An 18434-nucleotide genomic window follows, 5' to 3' on the forward strand; every position below is an offset into this window, starting at 1 on the left:
CAAAGAAGAAGATTGCAAAGTTGAAGCTTTGCAATGTAATAAGCAGCATTTCTTAGGAGTCTGTGTACACTTCTTGTAGAATAACCATTGAAATGTGTTAAGAGCACAAGGCTATCTAACTCTGACAGCAACGAGACACCACCCATGATTTAGAGAAAGGAAGTATTAGCCATCAAGGTCTGCTAAATGTTGATCATTTGTTTACATCTTCTTGAAGGTAAACACTCAAAACAAAGAACTTAGAGTAAATGAAATTGTATTAGATTTTCAGTGAAATATTTTGAGCTTACAACTAAAAATAAAACAAACAAAACAAACAAACAAAAAACTAGTTGGATTGTTTTGAGGACCTGAATATTACATGAATTACATTTGCTTACTTAAAATTTCCTGTAGGTTTCCTTAAACAGTTATAAGATGAGAACCTTTGTCCAAATTGTCTCAAAGTTTCTATTTACTTCTTCAACTTCACAACCCTATTTTTTTTTTTTTTTTAGGTTGTGGAAGGATGAAGGTATTAAGTTTTAATAGAAAATCTTAATCTTGCCAGAAAAACATGGCAACATGTCATTGACCAAATGGTTTGACATATAACATAAGTTGTTCTTGGTAGTTGGTATTTGGTATATAAGCATAAATCAATCAATCAATCAATCAATCAATCATCAATCAACAAAATTCACTAGAGGCTAGAGGAGAGGCAGAAGATAGATACATACTCTTATAATACCCATGAAAATATTTCATAATCAAAACCATCAGATCTCAGGGTCTGAAGGGTTGGCTTCAGAGTGGCCATTCAAACTGTCAGGTGCCTAGCAAATGAAATGGTTGCAATGGAGAATAAATCAATATGTTAGTAACATCGAATCTGTAAGTAAGTGTAAAATTTGAGCTGTCATTGGAGGCATAAAATTATGCGAACATTTAAATAGTAACATATACTGTAACCAGGAAGTGAAGGCCATGAAAACTTACCCTCCTACCTGTTTAACTTCTGGGCCTTCTCATCCTTGTGTTACCTTGTCAAATCTTTTTGTCTTTTTCTGAACCTATCAAGCTGTAACATGTTCAGAACAAGACAAAACTATGCCCATAAGATTTCTCTTGCTACAAGAATGTTGTAGACTGTTGATTGTATTGCCAAGCTAATTAAGAACTCTCAACATTAAAAAAAAAAAATGGATGGATTTACATTTTGAGACCACTGAAGATAGTTTTAGTGGATGCTGATTCAATGATACAGAGGAACCTGAATCAGATGAGTTTTGAATTCTGTTACTTGAACAAATTATCATGTTTATCTATAAAACAAGTCTGGATTAAATTAATCCTCTTCAGACAATGAGGGCTGTAAATAACAGTAAAAATAGAAATGACTTGAACTGCCTTCACATGCATACATTTACTAAGTCTTGAAAAATAATAGTATTGTTTGAAAGATTGAAAAATCGAGGAGCAGAGTTTGAGTAATTTCTTTAATGTTGCATAAGTATTAACTAGTACAATTTGGATTTGACATCTTAAGCACAGTGAAATGCTGCCTTTTTTTTATAGCCCTCCATTGTAATGTCCTCCCTCCTCTTACCCAAGGACATTACCAGTGGTAAGTAGAATAGTGCTTTTAACTCAATATTAGAAACCTGTGCACACACAACATACATGGCTATACAGATATGATGACGTTTGAGATGGTTCTGAGCATGTTAACCTGAACCACCCATGTTGGCCCAGTGATAACAGAGTTCTGAAACAAGTATCAGTGACACCATTACTAGAAGGAACCTCAGGTCAACAAATACAGTGGGGAAGCCTTTAGAAGTTGCAAAGGGAAGGCAGAAAATCTTCCCTAAATCTGCCCAACTTTGATTTGAGGCCCTTGAGGTTAATTCAGACTCCTGACTCACAGATCTATGAGATATTTAGACAAAGCTTTCAGTAATTGGTTACAGCAGCAATAAGAAAAGAGTCCTATCCACAAGAAGAACTTATTGGCAAGGAGTGTGCTTGTCACAATTTTTCTTCAGCTGGGCTGAAGAAGGCGTCATAGACACATGGGTCAAATGGCCATGAGACTATATGCATATGGGTAGTGTGTATTTTATAGTCCAGGTGATGAATAGTATGGCTTGCCAGGAGCCTTTAAGACAGTGGTTCTCAGCCTGTGCATTGTGACTCTCCAAGGTGTTGCAGATCAGATATCCTGCATATCAAATATTTACATTCCGATACATAACAGTAGTAAAATTACAGTTATGGAGTTGCAACAAAAATAATTTTATGGTTGGAGGTCACCACAACACACGGAACTATATTAAAGGTTTCTAGCATTAGGAAGGTTGCCATAAATGATGCCATAAAATGATGTTTAACTAACAGAGCCAATAAAAAAAGAGCAAAGCTGAAAATTCACTTTTCCCTGTGAGGTAATACTGAAATTGAGAGGAAAAGTCTGTATGGCTTATGAAAGTTATATCTTCGTAGTGTACATAAATTCTAGAAAGTGTTTAAGAAAACACATGGTAGATCTTGTTGCTCTAGCTATATTTGTAGCAAAGGATGGCTTAGTTGGTCATCAATGGGAAGAGAGGCCCTTGGTCCTGTGAAGACTCTATGTCCCAATATAGGGGAATGCCAGGACTAGAAATGGGAGTGGGTGGTTTGGGGAGCAGGGGGAGGGGGGGGTGGGATAGGGGATTTTGGGAGGGGAAACTAGGAAAGAGGATAACATTTGAAATGTAAATAAAGAAAATATCTAATAAAAAAGAAAAGAAAACCAACAAAGACTTTTAAATAAAAAATTGTAGTGAGACTTTTAGTTTCTTTAAAAATTCAATTATATGAATATGTTTTTGTTTTAATCCCTGGTGTGGGATATGGGGCTGCCTCATATTGTGCACAGCCATTAACTGTGGTTGTCTGATGCTGTAGGCTGCATGATATTTGACAGCTGCAGATAGTCTCATTCTGTGTACTCTGGAGGGAGTATAAATGTGAGAGCTCTGAAAGAGGCCACAAGGGCTGCTGCTTCTGCTTACTCCTGCTTTCTGTCCACACCCACCCCACCTGCTGCTGCTGCTGCTTTTGCTGTTGGTGGATTGTATCTTGTTGTTTTGCTGGTTGCAGATATCATGACTACAGGAATTGGAGTTTTCCCAAGGCCATGATACCCCTACTCATCAGGAAGTAGTCAGGAGAGGGTTATGTCCCCTTTCCCCTCTAACCTATTTCTCTCCTACCTAGTATTGGGGGTGGCTGGAAGGGATTGGGATGGGATAAGGGTTAGAATGGTGGTTGGTAGATAATAGAACCTGAGCTAGAAAGGTCTGGTTGTGTCATGTGAAGTTCTTCTGGAGCAGACCCATGACAGGACACATGACATTAGTAGAGAGGGTAAGTAGGATTAAAAACAGACAGTGACCAGAAGCTTGTATAGCTAGCTGTGCAACACTTCATTGGTCTTGCATCTTTGCTAATCTTCACTTCATTAAGAACTACTCCTGGCTTTCTGGTTGGTTCTGGTAGCTCCTGCTGACTCTGGACAGTTTGGTGAAGGCCTGGCTGTTTTTGCTGGACTGTACCACTGCTGATTTTTATTTTGTGATGCTCTTTGAACTGGACTGTTAGTATCCTGACATTTCTGAACTAGATTGTTGGTACCCTGACATCGGAGATTGGAATTGCCCCTACTTCTAAACAGGTTCACATCCCGCTGTCCTATTTACCATCTTTTCTCCCCTACATCCAGATAATGGGCTAGAAAGCAGGGTTAAAGCATTTGAAAACCCTTACTAAAATTGGTTTTGAAAAATCTAAGGCTACAGGACCTTTAAAAGGTAGCCACTGAAAATAAGCCTACAAAGAATTATGTAAGTAATAATATCTTTGGGGAGAAGAAATCCCAGAGAAACATCCATTTAAGCTTATTTACAAATTATGCTTAATTAGATGCCATATGATGGCAGTGTTAATTTAATGAGCGTATACTTGGGGAAATATTCTGCTAAACTTAAATACTAATTTTCTTTGTTTTACGAAGATACTTGTTGTCAACACTGATATTTATGATTCAGTGTTTAGCATTTGTGTGTACAAGTATTCCTGTAACAAAGAAGAGATGAAATTGAACCCAAAGATATAAATGATATGTCTCAAAAATAGGAGAGCACACAGGCAAACTAGTTGAGGCAACTACAGTTTATGCCACCCTTAAGCAAAATATGAGTCACAATATGATAAGGAGATTAATTCAGAAAAATGGAGAGGATTAAGTTAAATTTACATAAGTACTAAATCTGTGTGCATACTCTTTTGTATAATAGTGATGAAATCACAAACATGTCAAAATATCACAAAATTTAGAACTGTTTTTATGGTCATATTTAGCAGACATGACTGATTTTGATATTGTCTTGCACACAGCTTGCAGATAAAGGCATTGTTTCCCTTACCTTCGGGAATATGAGAAGGAGGCTCAGAAATTAACTAATTGGCAAATGTTTTGAGAGACGCTTGCAGTAGCATAGAAATTTCAGTGTTTTATAATGCCTTACATGCTCTAAAATGATTCAGAGAATCATGATAAGTTGGAAAGTCTCAGTGGAGCTTTTTAAAATTTTTTAACATCTTAGGATTTCCATCCCATGTGGAAAAGTGGATTTCATTTTCTAAAGAGAATATAATAACTGTGTAAGTATCAGAACAGAGTTCCTTATGTAGCTCAGCTGTTTCATCCTGAAACTTATTACTGAACAAATCAAAAGCAATCATAGACCCTTTACAAAAACATTGTGTTTCTCTGAAGGGGAATCTTCCATCCAATGTGTAAGGTTAGGAACTTTATTTCCAGGGTTAATGGTTGGCCATGAATGAAGAATGTACTGGCTGGATATTGTGGAAGTGCTGAGGGTCAAAAGAGTAATTCAGACAAGAGAAAGTGAACACGGGTTCAGAAAGGTCATTTGAAAAAGCAAGAGATGAACACATGAAGGGGATGGAAAATGATGGAATGCAGAACCAGGTGGAACAAGATTCCCAGGCTAGACCCACAAGTGAGGAGAAAACTTCAATGAGGACCAACCTAAGGCTGATGTGGTGAAAAGAGTCTCCTGAGTAGGAAGTTCATTTTTATAATGTTCAATAGAAAAATGTTTATATATCACTTACTAGTTTTATCTATACATACAAATAATGTCTATTGTTAGATGATTACATACATATATATAATCACATAAGATAGTATAGTAAAACAGGCTATACATGATAATGAAGATAAAACAATTTATGAGTGATGGATAATAATTCTCTTTTCAGTGATATAAAATTGATTCCAACTGTCTTAAGTGTATGTATGCAAATATATGTATATATATATATATATATATATATATAATTTATTTTTGTCTGAAGGAAACATACTTTGACAATTTTGAGAGTCACATAGGAAATGAATACCAGATTGCTACAGCCAATGAGTGACTGACTTAGTATCCAGGCAAGTCTTCATTAGTGAAGGTAAGATAGTTAGTGCAAGATTCACATAGTCTGAGAGAGAAGAGAGCATTTCAAAAAGTCAAGGAAAAGAAGTGCAAGGCTGTTAATTGGATTACTGGTGTATGTTAAAGACAGTGCCAGATACCCACAATGCAGGACTGTGTGTGACAATGAAAAGTCTTTGAAATTCATGCCCTATTGAAATAAAAAGGAATAGATAGTTTGTTAGGTGCTATTGTAATAGCTATGGAGAAAAAGTGCAGAAAAGATAATTTAATGCTACCAGTAAGACATTTTAAGGTAGATTAGTATACTGGCTGGTATTGTGTGTCAACCTGGAGTTATAAAAGAGCAAGGAGCAAGACCCTTGAGGAATTGTCTCTATGAGATCTAGCTGTAAGGCATTTCTCAATTAGTGATCAACCTGGGAGGGCCCATTGTGGATTGTGCCATCCATGGGCTGTTAGTCCTTGGTTCTCTAAGAAAGCAAGCTGAGCAAGCCAGGGGAAGCAAGCCAGTAAGTAGCACCCCTCCTTGGACTCTGCATCACCTCCTGCCTCCAAGTTTCTGCCCTGAGTGAGTTCCTGTCCTGATTTCCTTTGATGATGAACAACAATGAGGAAGTATAATCTGAATAAACCTTTTCCTCCCCAACTTACTTCTTGGTCATGATGTTTGTGCAGGAATAGAAACCCTGACTAAGACAAACAGGTATCATTGAAAATGCAACACTGGAGAGATCTAAGAATAGAGTATTTGTTGGTAGGATAACAACTTGAGGAAAGGCATCCTGTGTGTGTGTGTGTGTGTGTGTGTGTGTGTGTGTGTGTGTGTGTGTGTGTGCAAGAGCCACAGGAAAAATGTACCTGGATCTGGACCAAACTTTACAGAAGAGAGAACTGTAAGGAGTAGGTCAAATAAGAGACAAAATCAGACCATACCAAATCATCTGAGCCACCTATGGACATAGACTTTCCTCTGAATAAAGTAAGAGGAGACAAAGTAGAATGAGATGTGCTGGCTCATCAAAACAGAGGGCATTGTGCTCTGAAAATAGGCTGCATGGGGTATAGTGGAAGAGAAGCCTAGATGGACAGATAGAAAGCTGCAGTCATGTCCTTGGGATGGAAAGTGATGACTTTTGGATCTCTGTAGTAGTTTTGGGGCTTGTGAGAAGTGGCCAGTGAATTTATATTTCAGATGAAACTGAAACATTTTGGAGAGAATGTAAACTGTATGGAATGTTTAAAAAGGCCACATAGAAACTTTAATTAGAACTGTACTTTATAGTGGATAATGTTATTCTCAGAAAACACAGGAAGAAAAACAAAAGGCACAGTACCAGGTATGGGATACTTGCAAGTTTTTAGTTAGGGGTAATCAAGAGAATCCCAAAACAATACAAGCTATTGTCATTTTTCTTAGTTGACCGCCAGAATTTCATGGTCCTTTGGAGCCTAATTTTGTCTCTTGTCTTACTTCATCTCCTTCAGTTCTCTATTCTGCACAGTCTGAAATTGATGGCAAGAGTTTTTTGATGAAGATGTTTCTAACATACCAGTTAAAGCATATAGGGAAATTAAGTTTTCCAGACTGGGGCCATTTCTCCATGCTGGCTGGCTTTAATACTACTGGAAGACACTGTGCAGGAGTTGGGGCAAAATGTCATCAACAGTCTTGCCCATCTATGAAGACTCTGAACTACATTAATGACCGATATGGCTGGATATGCTCACTAGTCCAATAGGGGCATACACATTATGAGATTACCTACCAGTTTCTTATTAGATTTTAGGCCTGCTTCATGGCAAGAAATACATGTCTCGCACTGTAAATCTGGCTTAGGACCCAATAGTTGAGGAAGTCCCAGACATGAATCTACTACTATTATGTTCCTAAGTGCACACAGTACCAAGCTCCCTGTAAATTTGTGACTCTATAATCATAGATTAGTAGAGCTCTGAACTAAAATGGCCAAACACAATAGTAAATAAAGGAGGACCTGTGGACCTTGTGTACGGAGAGGCTCAGGAAACAACTCAGTCACACACACACACACACACACACACACACACACACACACACTGGTTTGAATGACAAATGTCTTCGATAGGCTAGGTTAATTGATTTCTTGGTTCTCAGTTGGTTGTGTTATATGGGGACATCTAGGCGATGTGGCTTTGCTGGAGAAATTATGTCCCTAGAAGAGGTTCTTGGGAGTTTGAGGTCTCATTCCGCATTACCCCACTGTCTCAAATTTTTGCTTTTAGGTTCCTACCCTGGCCACCCTGCCTGCCACTTCTTTCTAGTATTTCTGGCAGGATGGACTCTTATCCCTCTGGAACTATAAGGCAAAATAAATTATATTTTATATAAGTTTCCTTAGTCATGGTGTTTCTTCATGACAATGGCAAAATAATACAAAATGCTACTTTCATGAAGACAAAGAGTGATAGGAGACAGGAACATAATAGGAATTGATAGCATTTGCAGATTGTTCTTGGGCCTTGAAGAGTGTCCTAGGAAAGGCTTTTAAAGGGGTATAAACCATCAACTCTTGTGTGTCTCTCACTATTATTCATCTGAAGAGCTGTGTCTACAGTGAAATCTGTTCTGGCAATGCACATAGGATATGGGTAAATAGAGAACATGTCTTTCTAGCATTAGGACTTTGAATTAAAAAGAACAGTACCTAAGCATTTATACTTTAGAAATACACGTGTCCCTCGATCTCATGCATGAGGATTTTAAGTGGATACTCTACTAAGGTTCATGAAAAGTAGTGAATATATTTTCATATGGGAAGATTATAGATGATATTTGACTTTTACAAAATTGTGGTGGTTTATAATATATTTGATAACTCTCTCTTTAGAAAGCAGCTTATTATTATTCCCCTTGAGTGGCCTTGATTTGAAAGCTCATTATATTTCGATTGATTAAATTTATTCGATTTTCATACACGTATATAAGGCATTCCATTTACTCTCACCCCTCCCTTTCCTCATTTTTCTCTTACCCCTGCCATTATCCCATCATCCCCATTTTCTATATTCATGTCTTTTTGCTTTTTTTAATGACTCGTGGATTTTAACTAGGACCCTTCATATGCCCACATGTTTGGAACTAGATAATGGGGCTCAGTGGGATCAATATTTGGTACATAACTGAAGACAAGTACTTCCCACCCCTAGAGTCTAGCAGTCATCAATAATTCAACACAGAGGGGCAGAGTATTATGAGCCCCTCCATGTTCATATTGGTTGCTTGACAGGATCCATCTTGTGAAAGCAACCATAGCTGGTATGAGATCATATTTGCAGTGGCTGAGTCATGCCATGAAGATAGGATTTTGCACCTTCCCTAATTCTTGGCTTCTGCATTCTTTTTTACTTTACTTTTCTTTTCTTTTTCTTTTGGATTGGAATTTATTTCATCTAACTTACAGTATATCATGAATGCTAGTCAGGACATGAACTTGGAATCAGGCACTGAAGGAGGTCATGAAGGAATAGAATTACATCTTGTGCAGACTGATTTGTTATTCTACCTGGTCAGGGATGGCACTTGCAATAGTAAATCGTCAGTCAAGAAGATACTCAATGATCTTTTGCCTTCTAGACAATCTGATGGACATTTTCTCAACTGAAGTCTCCTTTTTCAGTTTGACTCCAGTTAGACCATATTTGATTAAAAAAGAAGAAGAAGAAGAAGAAGAAGAAGAAGAAGAAGAAGAAGAAGAAGAAGAAGAAAGAAAGAAAGAAAGAAAGAAAGAAAGAAAGAAAGAAAGAAAGAAAGAAAGAAAGAAAGAAAAGAAAGAAGTGAAAGGAAGGAAGAAAGGAAGGAAGGAAGGAAGAAAGAAAGAAAGAAAGAAAGAAAGAAAGAAAGAAATGAAAGAAAGAAGTGAAAGGAAGGAAGAAAGGAAGGAAGGAAGGAAGGAAGAAAGAAAGAAAGAAAGAAAGAAAGAAAGAAAGAAAGAAAGAAAGAAAGAAAGAAAGAAAGAAAGAAGAAACGAAAGAAAGAAGTGAAAGGAAGAAAGGAAGGAAGGAAGGAAGGAAGAAAGAAAGAAAGAAAGAAAGAAAGAAAGAAAGAAAGAAAGAAAGAAGTGAAAGAAAGAAGTGAAAGGAAGGAAGAAAGGAAGGAAGGAAGGAAGAAAGAAAGAAAGAAAGAAAGAAAGAAAGAAAGAAAGAAAGAAAGAAAGAAAGAAAGAAAGTTTGATTGATACTTTGATTTTGTTTTGATTGATACTTGGTTGATTTCAGCCCTGCATTCAATTATTTCCTGCTCTCTACTCTTCTTGGGTTTATTTGCTTCATTTTATTCTAGAGCTTTCAGGTGTATTGTGAAGCTGCTAGTGTATGCTCTATCCGGTTTCTTTTTGGAGGCACTCAGAGCTATGAGTTTTCCTTTTAGCACAGCTTTCATTGCATCCTCTAAGTTTGGGTATGTTGTGCCTTCATTTTAATTGAATTCTAAAAAGTCTTACATTTCTTTCTTTATTTCTTCCTTGACCAAGTTATCACTGAGTAGAACATTGTTCAGCTTCCATGTGAATGTGGGCTTTCTGTTGTTTTTGTTGTTATTGAAGACCAGCCTTAGTCTTTGGTGATCTGATAGGATGCATGGGATTTTTTCAATCTTCCTGTATTTGTTTTGTGACTGATTTTATGGTCAATTTGGAGAAGGTACCATGAGGTACTGAGAAGAAGATATATTCTTTTGTTTTAGGAAGAAATGTTCTATAGATACATGCTAAATCCATTTGGTTCATAAGTTCTGTTAGTTTCACTGTCTCTGTTTAGTTTCTGTTTCCAATATCTGTCCATTGATGAGAGTGGGGTGTTGAAGTTTCCCACTATTACTGTGTGAGGTACAATGTGTTCTTTGAGCTTTACTAACATTTCTTTTATGAATGTGGGTGCCCTTGCCTTTGGAGCATAGATGTTCAGAATTGAGGGTTCATCTTGATAGATTTTTTTCTTTGATGAGTATGAAGTGTCCTTCTTTATCCTTTTTGATAACTTTTGGTTGAAAGTTGATTTTATTTGACGTTAGAACAGCTACTCCAGCTTGTTTCTTGGGACAATTTGCTTGGAAAATTGTTTCTCAGCCCAGTACTCCGAGGTAGTGTCTGTTTTTGACACTGAAGTGTGTTTCCTTATGCAATAAAATGCTGGGTCCTGTTCATATATCCCTCTGTTAGTCTATGTCTTTTTTATTGGGGAATTGAGTTCATTGATCTTAAGTAATATTAAAGAGTAGTGGTTGTTGCTTCCTGTTATTTTTGTTCTTAGAGGTGGAATTATGTTTGTGTGGCTATCTTCTTTTGGATTTGTTGAAAGAAGATTACATTCTTGCTTTTTCTAGGGTGTAGTTTCCCTCCTTGTGTTGGAGTTTTCTGTCTATTCTCCTTTGTAGGGCTGGATTTGTGGAAAGATATTGTGTAAATTTGGTTTTGTCATGGAATTCTTTGGTTTCTTCATCCATGGTAATTGAGAGTTTTGTTGTGTATAGTAGCCTGTGTTCTCTTAGGGTCTTATGACATCTGCCCAGGATCTTTTGGCTTTCATAGTCTCTGGTGGGAAGTCTGATGTAATTCTGATAGGTCTGCCTTTATATGTTACATGACCTTTTTCCCTTACTGCTTTTAATATTCTTTCTTTGTTTTGTGCATTTGTTGTTTTGACTATTATGTGATGGGAGGATTTTCTTTTCTGGTCCAATCTATTTGGAGTACTGTAGGCTTCTTGTATGTTCATGGGCATCATGGTTTAGGGACATTTTCTTCTATAATTTTGTTGAAGATATTTACTGGCCCTTTAAGTTGGGAATCTTTACTCTCTTCTATACCAATTATCTTTAGATTTGGTTTTCTCATTGTTTTGGGTTAGGATCTTTTTACATTTTCTCAATGTTTTCTATGCTATCTTCTGCATCTGAGATTTCTCTCTTCTATCTCTTGTATTTTGTTGGTGATGCTCGTGTCTATGACTCCTGATCTCTTTCCTGGGCTTTTTATCTCCAGGGTTGTCTCCCTTTGTGATTTCTTTACTTATTTTATTTCCATTTATATCCTGGATGGTTTTGTTCAATTCTTTCACTTGTTTGGTTGTGTTTTCCTGTAATTATTTAAGAGATTTTTGTGTTTCCTCTTTAAGTGTTTCTACTTGTTTACCTGTATTTTCCTTTATTTCTTTGCAGGAGTTATTTATATCCTTCTTAAAGTCCTCTATCATCATCATGAGATGTGATTTTTAAATCAGAGTCTTGCTTTTCTGGTGTATTCAGGTAACCTGGGCTTGCTATGATGGGAGAACTGGGTTCTGATAATGCCAAGTAGCCTTGGTTTCTATTGCTTATGTTCTTGCCCTTGCTTCTTGCCATCTGATTATCTCTTGTATTAGCTGGCCTTGCATTGTCTGACTGTGGCTTATCTGTCCTGCATGCCTGTGATTCAGTACTCCTGGGAAACCCATTTCGCTCCTGGAGGAATTTGGGTATTGAGAGTTGTGGCAAAGAGTCAGCTGCGGGGTACAGACAGAAATCTGAAGGATCCTGTCCTCAGCTGCTCCTTGGTTTCTGTGTCCTGAGGTCCCTCAGAGCAGAATTTGTGGTCTTACCTATGCTCACAGGTGTGCCAGGACTCCTGGGAGACCAGCTCTTTCCAGGTGTTTTTTGGGTATGGAGCACTGTGGGATAGGATCAGTTCTGGGCACAGAGGGAAACCTGAAGACTCATTCATTATGAGCCCAAAGAACAAAATGTAGTTGAGGTGATAGAATGTGATTTCTCACATGAGGACATGGAAGTCATCATAATTTCCTCCTACAGAGGGTATTTACCTCAGGAAATCTAGAAGCCATATCACAAGATTATTCAAGAAACTCTATGGAGAAGCATATTGCAGGGAAAAGCTAGGGCCTCCAGCTAGATAACACTGAGTGTGTCTGGAAGCAGATCATAACATTTGAAGATTTCACGTGGCTCAAACCTCAGGTGCCACTGTAGGATCTTTGTAGGAAATACTGAAAACTCTAAGGAAATAAATATTCACAAATTTATTACATAAAACTTTAGGGTATTTCTTAGTTAATATTCTATTGCTATGAAGAGATGCAGTCACTAAGGAAGCTTATAAGAAAGAATTTAATAGGGAATTTGCCTAGAGTTTCAGCGGTGAGTCTATCTGAAAGTATCATGGCAGGGAGAATGGCAGCAGGTATGGCCGTGAGTCATGGCACTGGAAGTGTAGCTGTGGGGTTGAACTTGCATCTTATCCAAGGGCAGGAGAGAGAGAGAGAGAGAGAGAGAGAGAGAGAGAGAGAGAGAGAGAGAGAGAGAGAGAGAGACTAACAGATAGGCAAGAGCTTTTTAAACCTTAAAGAACACTCCAGTGACATATTAAAAGCCTCCATTAAAGCCATATCTTCTGATCCTTTCTAAACAGTTTGCCTACTAGAAACCTAACTTTCTAATATATGAACTCCTGGGGGCAATTCCCATTCACACAACCATATCATGTATTGTTTCATATCAATAGATGATCAAACCCATACTCATCACCCTCAGTACTGTCTCTGGAACCTGGCTTCTAAGTTCTGTTTGTTGTAGTTGGTAGTAGACGTGTGTATATATGGTAGGTACAAGGACACAACTATCTCTCTGCTTCCATTTACTTATTATTTGATTACAGGAAAGAGGTCTTCCCCACTGCTACCACCTCCACATGCTGCTATGACAGTGATATTCTCCAAAGATATGCCAGACCCCAGATGATCCTGCTGAAAAAACTGTTTTCCTTTTCTCCAAGGTTGGTTGGTCATTAGGCTACCCTCTCATCCTCTGCAAAAAAGGATAAACCTAGACTTGAGGTTTTCACTCACCAAGCTGACAGATACTTATTGTAGGATATATGATCCATCTCTTAACAGCCATTGACTTGTAGTCCTTCAACCTGGTGGGACTTGTAGAATTTCCTTTGTCCCTCTTGTTATGTTAATTGGTATTGCCATTATACATGTATTGTTTAGACAACGTGCATTTTCCCTGCTTTGTCTAGAGGACACACACACAGAAACAGACACAGAGACAGTCTCTCCCTGCATGTATGTATTATATGTATGTGTGTATGAATTATATATTCTTGTATGTTATTTGTATATCTGTTCATGTGTAAATGTATCTCTCTCCTCTCTCTCCTCTCTCTCTCTCCCTCTCTCTCTCTCTCTCTCTCTCTCTCTCTCTCTCTCTCTCTCTCTCTCTCTCTTTGGGTTTTATTCCTCAATTTTTACAGAAAATGTTTATAGATTTAATTTCAGCAGGTCTCTAAGGCTGTCACTCTTATTTCCTGGCTTTATGGTTTCAACACTTTTGTAGGATGATAACACTGGACCTAAAGGGCAAACCTGACAGACAGTATGAGATAACAGACCATAAAATAGCTGGGCTCCTGTCTACCCTATCTGCCCACTACCAGAGATTAGGTGCTTACACACTGGGTCTTCTTAGCAGCCCATCTGATCCACACATTGTACTATACATGCAATGCAACCACAATGGGAAGGGCAGAATCTTCAATCTTTAGAACTTAATAAAATGATGTGATATAAAATACTGTATTCAATGATTTCTTTATAACATCGATGAAGTTAGCATTGTCATAAAATTATTTATAATCATATAAAAATGTTCCTGCTCAATATAAACTTATACTGAAGAGACCAGAAGTCTCACAGGCACTTGGAAGTTCATCAATATCTTTAATATACTTTATAAGCAGTAGGAGCAAACTAATGATGCTTTCATTTTCCCAAGTGAAACAATCTAATGTGATTTTCCACAGATGATGCTGAAGTTTAAGCCCTCTTGACGTGGATACTCTATCAACCAGTAGCTATGCTGAGGACTGAAGTCAACTATAAATGATTCCAAAAGCCTGGAGAAGAGTTGTATGAGGCTTCCGCTACATCCATGTTGATGGCTTACCCGTGGATGCAGACATTTTAAGACAGGCCTGAAATTTTCACCAATCCATTCTGAGATGGAGAGAATGAAGTCACTGCTAAAGGAAGGCATAGATTTAGGAGACAAAACTTAAAAACAAAAACATACAAACAAACAAACAGATAAACAGACAGCACACAGCAGAGCCCATGGCAACTTTGGTAAAACCCAGAACTGTGTGGGAGCAGGGCTGCTCAGTACCTCATAACTCTGCTTGAAATCACTCATGAGACCCACTTCCCTCTCTTGTTACATTTTTTTCACCACCTATGACCTCGGCATTTGGCTATTCCAGAAGAATCATCCAAGCACAGCAATCTTGGTTCTTATTGGAGACTAGTCCCAGACCTCATTATGTCTAATTGCTCTCCTGTATCCTCTGTCACAACCGAAAGTATCTCACCCCTGTTTAGGCAACATTCTCTACCACCAAGTATTAATATAAATGGTCTTCAATTTATGGTAGGACTGTGCTCTTACACATCCATTGTAGAGTGAGAAATATCATTGCTAAAATGACACTGTTTCTACCTACCTCACTAACATTTTAACTTGGCTTTCCCTGCTGTAAGATGCTTGGAACACTTACCCTAGCCACAGATGGGGAATGTGTATTAAAGTATCACACTGTGTGTCCCTAGTGTGAAGGAAATCAGAATTTAACTCCCCAGTGCACATCAGTTGGATTCCATGGTACAGAAAAGACAACCATTAAGCTGAACTGTCATAAGTTAGAGATCATCTACAGTAAAACTCATGCTACTTATTGGAGGAAATAATGTTGTCACCGGAGATTATCCAAAGGGACTTGACTCTTTCATTCACCAAGCTAACCAATACTTCTTTTAAGATTCATGATCCACATTTAAAACATGAAGAAATGTAATTCCTGAATGATCTTGGACTGGCCCAAGGTCATATAACTAGCAATTTTCAGAACTGAGATTCCAACACATCTTTATCTGTCTCTGAAGAAGCATCTGCTAAAACAGTATTTTCCAATGTACAACTGGTAAGTGCTGAGTCAGCAGTGTGCCATAGTCCCTGCTCTTGACACTGAGGAGGATTGAGAAATAAATAAAGCAGAAAATAATTCCTATCCTCTCAGAGCTTATGTTTGGTTTTATTTCTATTCCTGTGATAAAATACTAACCAAAAGCAATGTGGGAAGAAAAGGCATACATGACCTGAGTAACACTCCAGGGACAGAAGCCAAGGCAGAAAACCTAAAGGCAGGAACTGAGGCAGAGGCCATGGAGAAGAGCTGCTTACTGGTTTCCTCTTTTTTTTTTTTTTTAATATTTTTATTACGTATTTTCCTCAATTACATTTCCAATACTATCCCAAAAGTCCCCCATAGCGCCCCCCACTTCCCTACCCACCCATTCCCATTCTTTTGGCCCTGGCATTCCCCTATATTGGGGCATATAAAGTTTGCAAGTCCAATGGGCCTCTCTTTCCATTGATGGCCGACTAGGCCATCTTTCGATACATATGCAGCTAGAGACAAGAGCTCCAGGGTTCTGGTTAGTACATCATGTTGTTCCAACAATAGGGTTGCAGATCCCTTTAGCTCCTTGGGTACTTTCTCTAGCTTCTCCATTGGGAGCCCTGTGATACATCCAATAGCTGACTGTGAACATCCACTCCTGTGTTTGCTAGGCCCCGGCATCGTCTCACAAGAGACAGCTATATTTGGGTCCTTTCAGGAAAATCTTGCTAGTGTATGCAATGGTGTCAGCGTTTAGAAGCTGATTATGGGACGGATCCCTGGATACAGCAGTCTCTAAATGGTCCATCCTTTCATCACAGCTACGAACTTTGTCTCTGTAACTCCTTCCCTGGGTGTTTTGTTCCCAATTCTAAGAAGGTGCACAATGTCCACACTTTGGTCTTCATTCTTCTTGAGTTTCATGCGTTTATCAAATTGTATCTTATATCTTGGGTATCCTAAGTTTTGGGCTAATATCCACTTATCAATGAATACATATTGTGTGAGATCTTTTGTGATTGTGTTACTTCACTCAAGATGATGCCCTCCAGGTCCATCCATTTGGCTAGGAATTTCATAAATTCATTCTTTTTAATAGCTGAGTAGTACTCCATTGTGTAAATGTACCATAATTTCTGTATCCATTCCTCTGTTGAGGGACATCTGGGTTCTTTCCAGCTTCTGGCTATTATAAATAGGGCTGCTATGAACATAGTGGAGCATGTGTCCTTTTTACCGGTTGGGACATCTTCTGGATATATGCCCAGGAGAGGTATTGCTGGATCCTCCGGTAGTACTATGTCCAATTTTCTGAGGAACCGCCAGACTGATTTCCAGAGTGGTTGTACAAGCTTGCAATCCCACCAACAATGGAGGAGTGTTCCACTTTCTCCACATCCTCGCCAGCATCTGCTGTCACCTGAATTTTTGATCTTAGCCATTCTGACTGGTGTGAGGTGGAATCTCAGGGTTGTTTTGATTTGCATTTCCCTGATGATTAAGGATGTTGAACATTTTTTCAGGTGCTTCTCTGCCATTCGGTATTCCTCAGGTGAGAATTCTTTGTTCAGTTCTGAGCCCCATTTTTTAATGGGGTTATTTGACTTTCTGGAGTCCACCTTCTTGAGTTCTTTATATATATTGGATATTAGTCCCTTATCTGATTTAGGATAGGTGAAGATCCTTTCCCAATCTGTTGGTGGTTTTTTTGTCTTATTGATGGTGTCTTTAGCCTTGCAGAAGCTTTGTAGTTTCATGAGGTCCCACTTGTCAATTCTCGATCTTACAGCACAAGCCATTACTGTTCTATTCAGGAATTTTTCCCCTGTGCCCATATCTTCAAGGCTTTTCCCCACTTTCTCCTCTATAAGTTTCAGTGTCTCTGGTTTTATGTGAAGTTCCTTGATCCACTTAGACTTGACCTTAGTACAAGGAGATAGGAATGGATCGATTCGCATTCTTCTACATGTTAACAACCAGTTGTGCCAGCACCATTTGTTGAAAATGCTGTCTTTCTTCCACTGGATGTTTTTAGCTCCCTTGTCGAAGATCAAGTGACCATAGGTGTGTGGATTCATTTCTGGGTCTTCAATTCTATTCCATTGGTCTATTTGTCTGTCACTATACCAGTACCATGCAGTTTTTATCACAATTGCTCTGTAGTAGAGCTTTAGGTCCGGCATGGTGATTCCACCAGAGGTTCTTTTATCCTTGAGGAGAGTTTTTGCTATCCTAGGTTTTTTGTTATTCCAGATGAATTTGCAGATTGCACTTTCTAATTCGTTGAAGAATTGATTTGGAATTTTGATGGGGATTGCATTGAATCTGTAGATTGCTTTTGGCAAGATAGCCATTTTTACAATGTTGATCCTGCCAATCCATGAACATGGGAGATCTTTCCATCTTCTGAGATCTTCTATAATTTCTTTCTTCAGAGACTTGAAGTTTTTATTATACAGATCTTTCACTTCCTTAGTTAGAGTCACGCCAAGATATTTTATATTATTTGTGACTATTGAGAAGGGTGTTGTTTCCCTAATTTCTTTCTCAGCCTGTTTATTCTTTGTGTAGAGAAAGGCCATTGATTTGTTTGAGTTAATTTTATATCCAGCTACTTCACCGAAGCTGTTTATCAGGCTTAGGAGTTCTCTGGTGGAATTTTTAGGGTCACTTATATATACTATCATATCATCTGCAAAAAGTGATATTTTGACTTCATCTTTTCCAATTTGTATCCCTTTGATCTCCTTTTGTTGTCGAATTGCTCTGGCTAGGACTTCAAGTACAATGTTGAATAGGTATGGAGAAAGTGGACAGCCTTGTCTAGTCCCTGATTTTAGAGGGATTGCTTCAAGCTTCTCACCATTTACTTTGATGTTCTCAGCCTGCATTCTTATACAACTCAGGACCATTTCCCTAGGAGTATCACCCTACCAGTGTTGTAGTA

The sequence above is a fragment of the Mus caroli genome, unplaced genomic scaffold, assembly GCF_978045245.1.
Source record: "Mus caroli unplaced genomic scaffold, Mus_caroli_1 scaffold_10, whole genome shotgun sequence".
NCBI classification, from domain to species: Eukaryota; Metazoa; Chordata; class Mammalia; order Rodentia; family Muridae; genus Mus; species Mus caroli.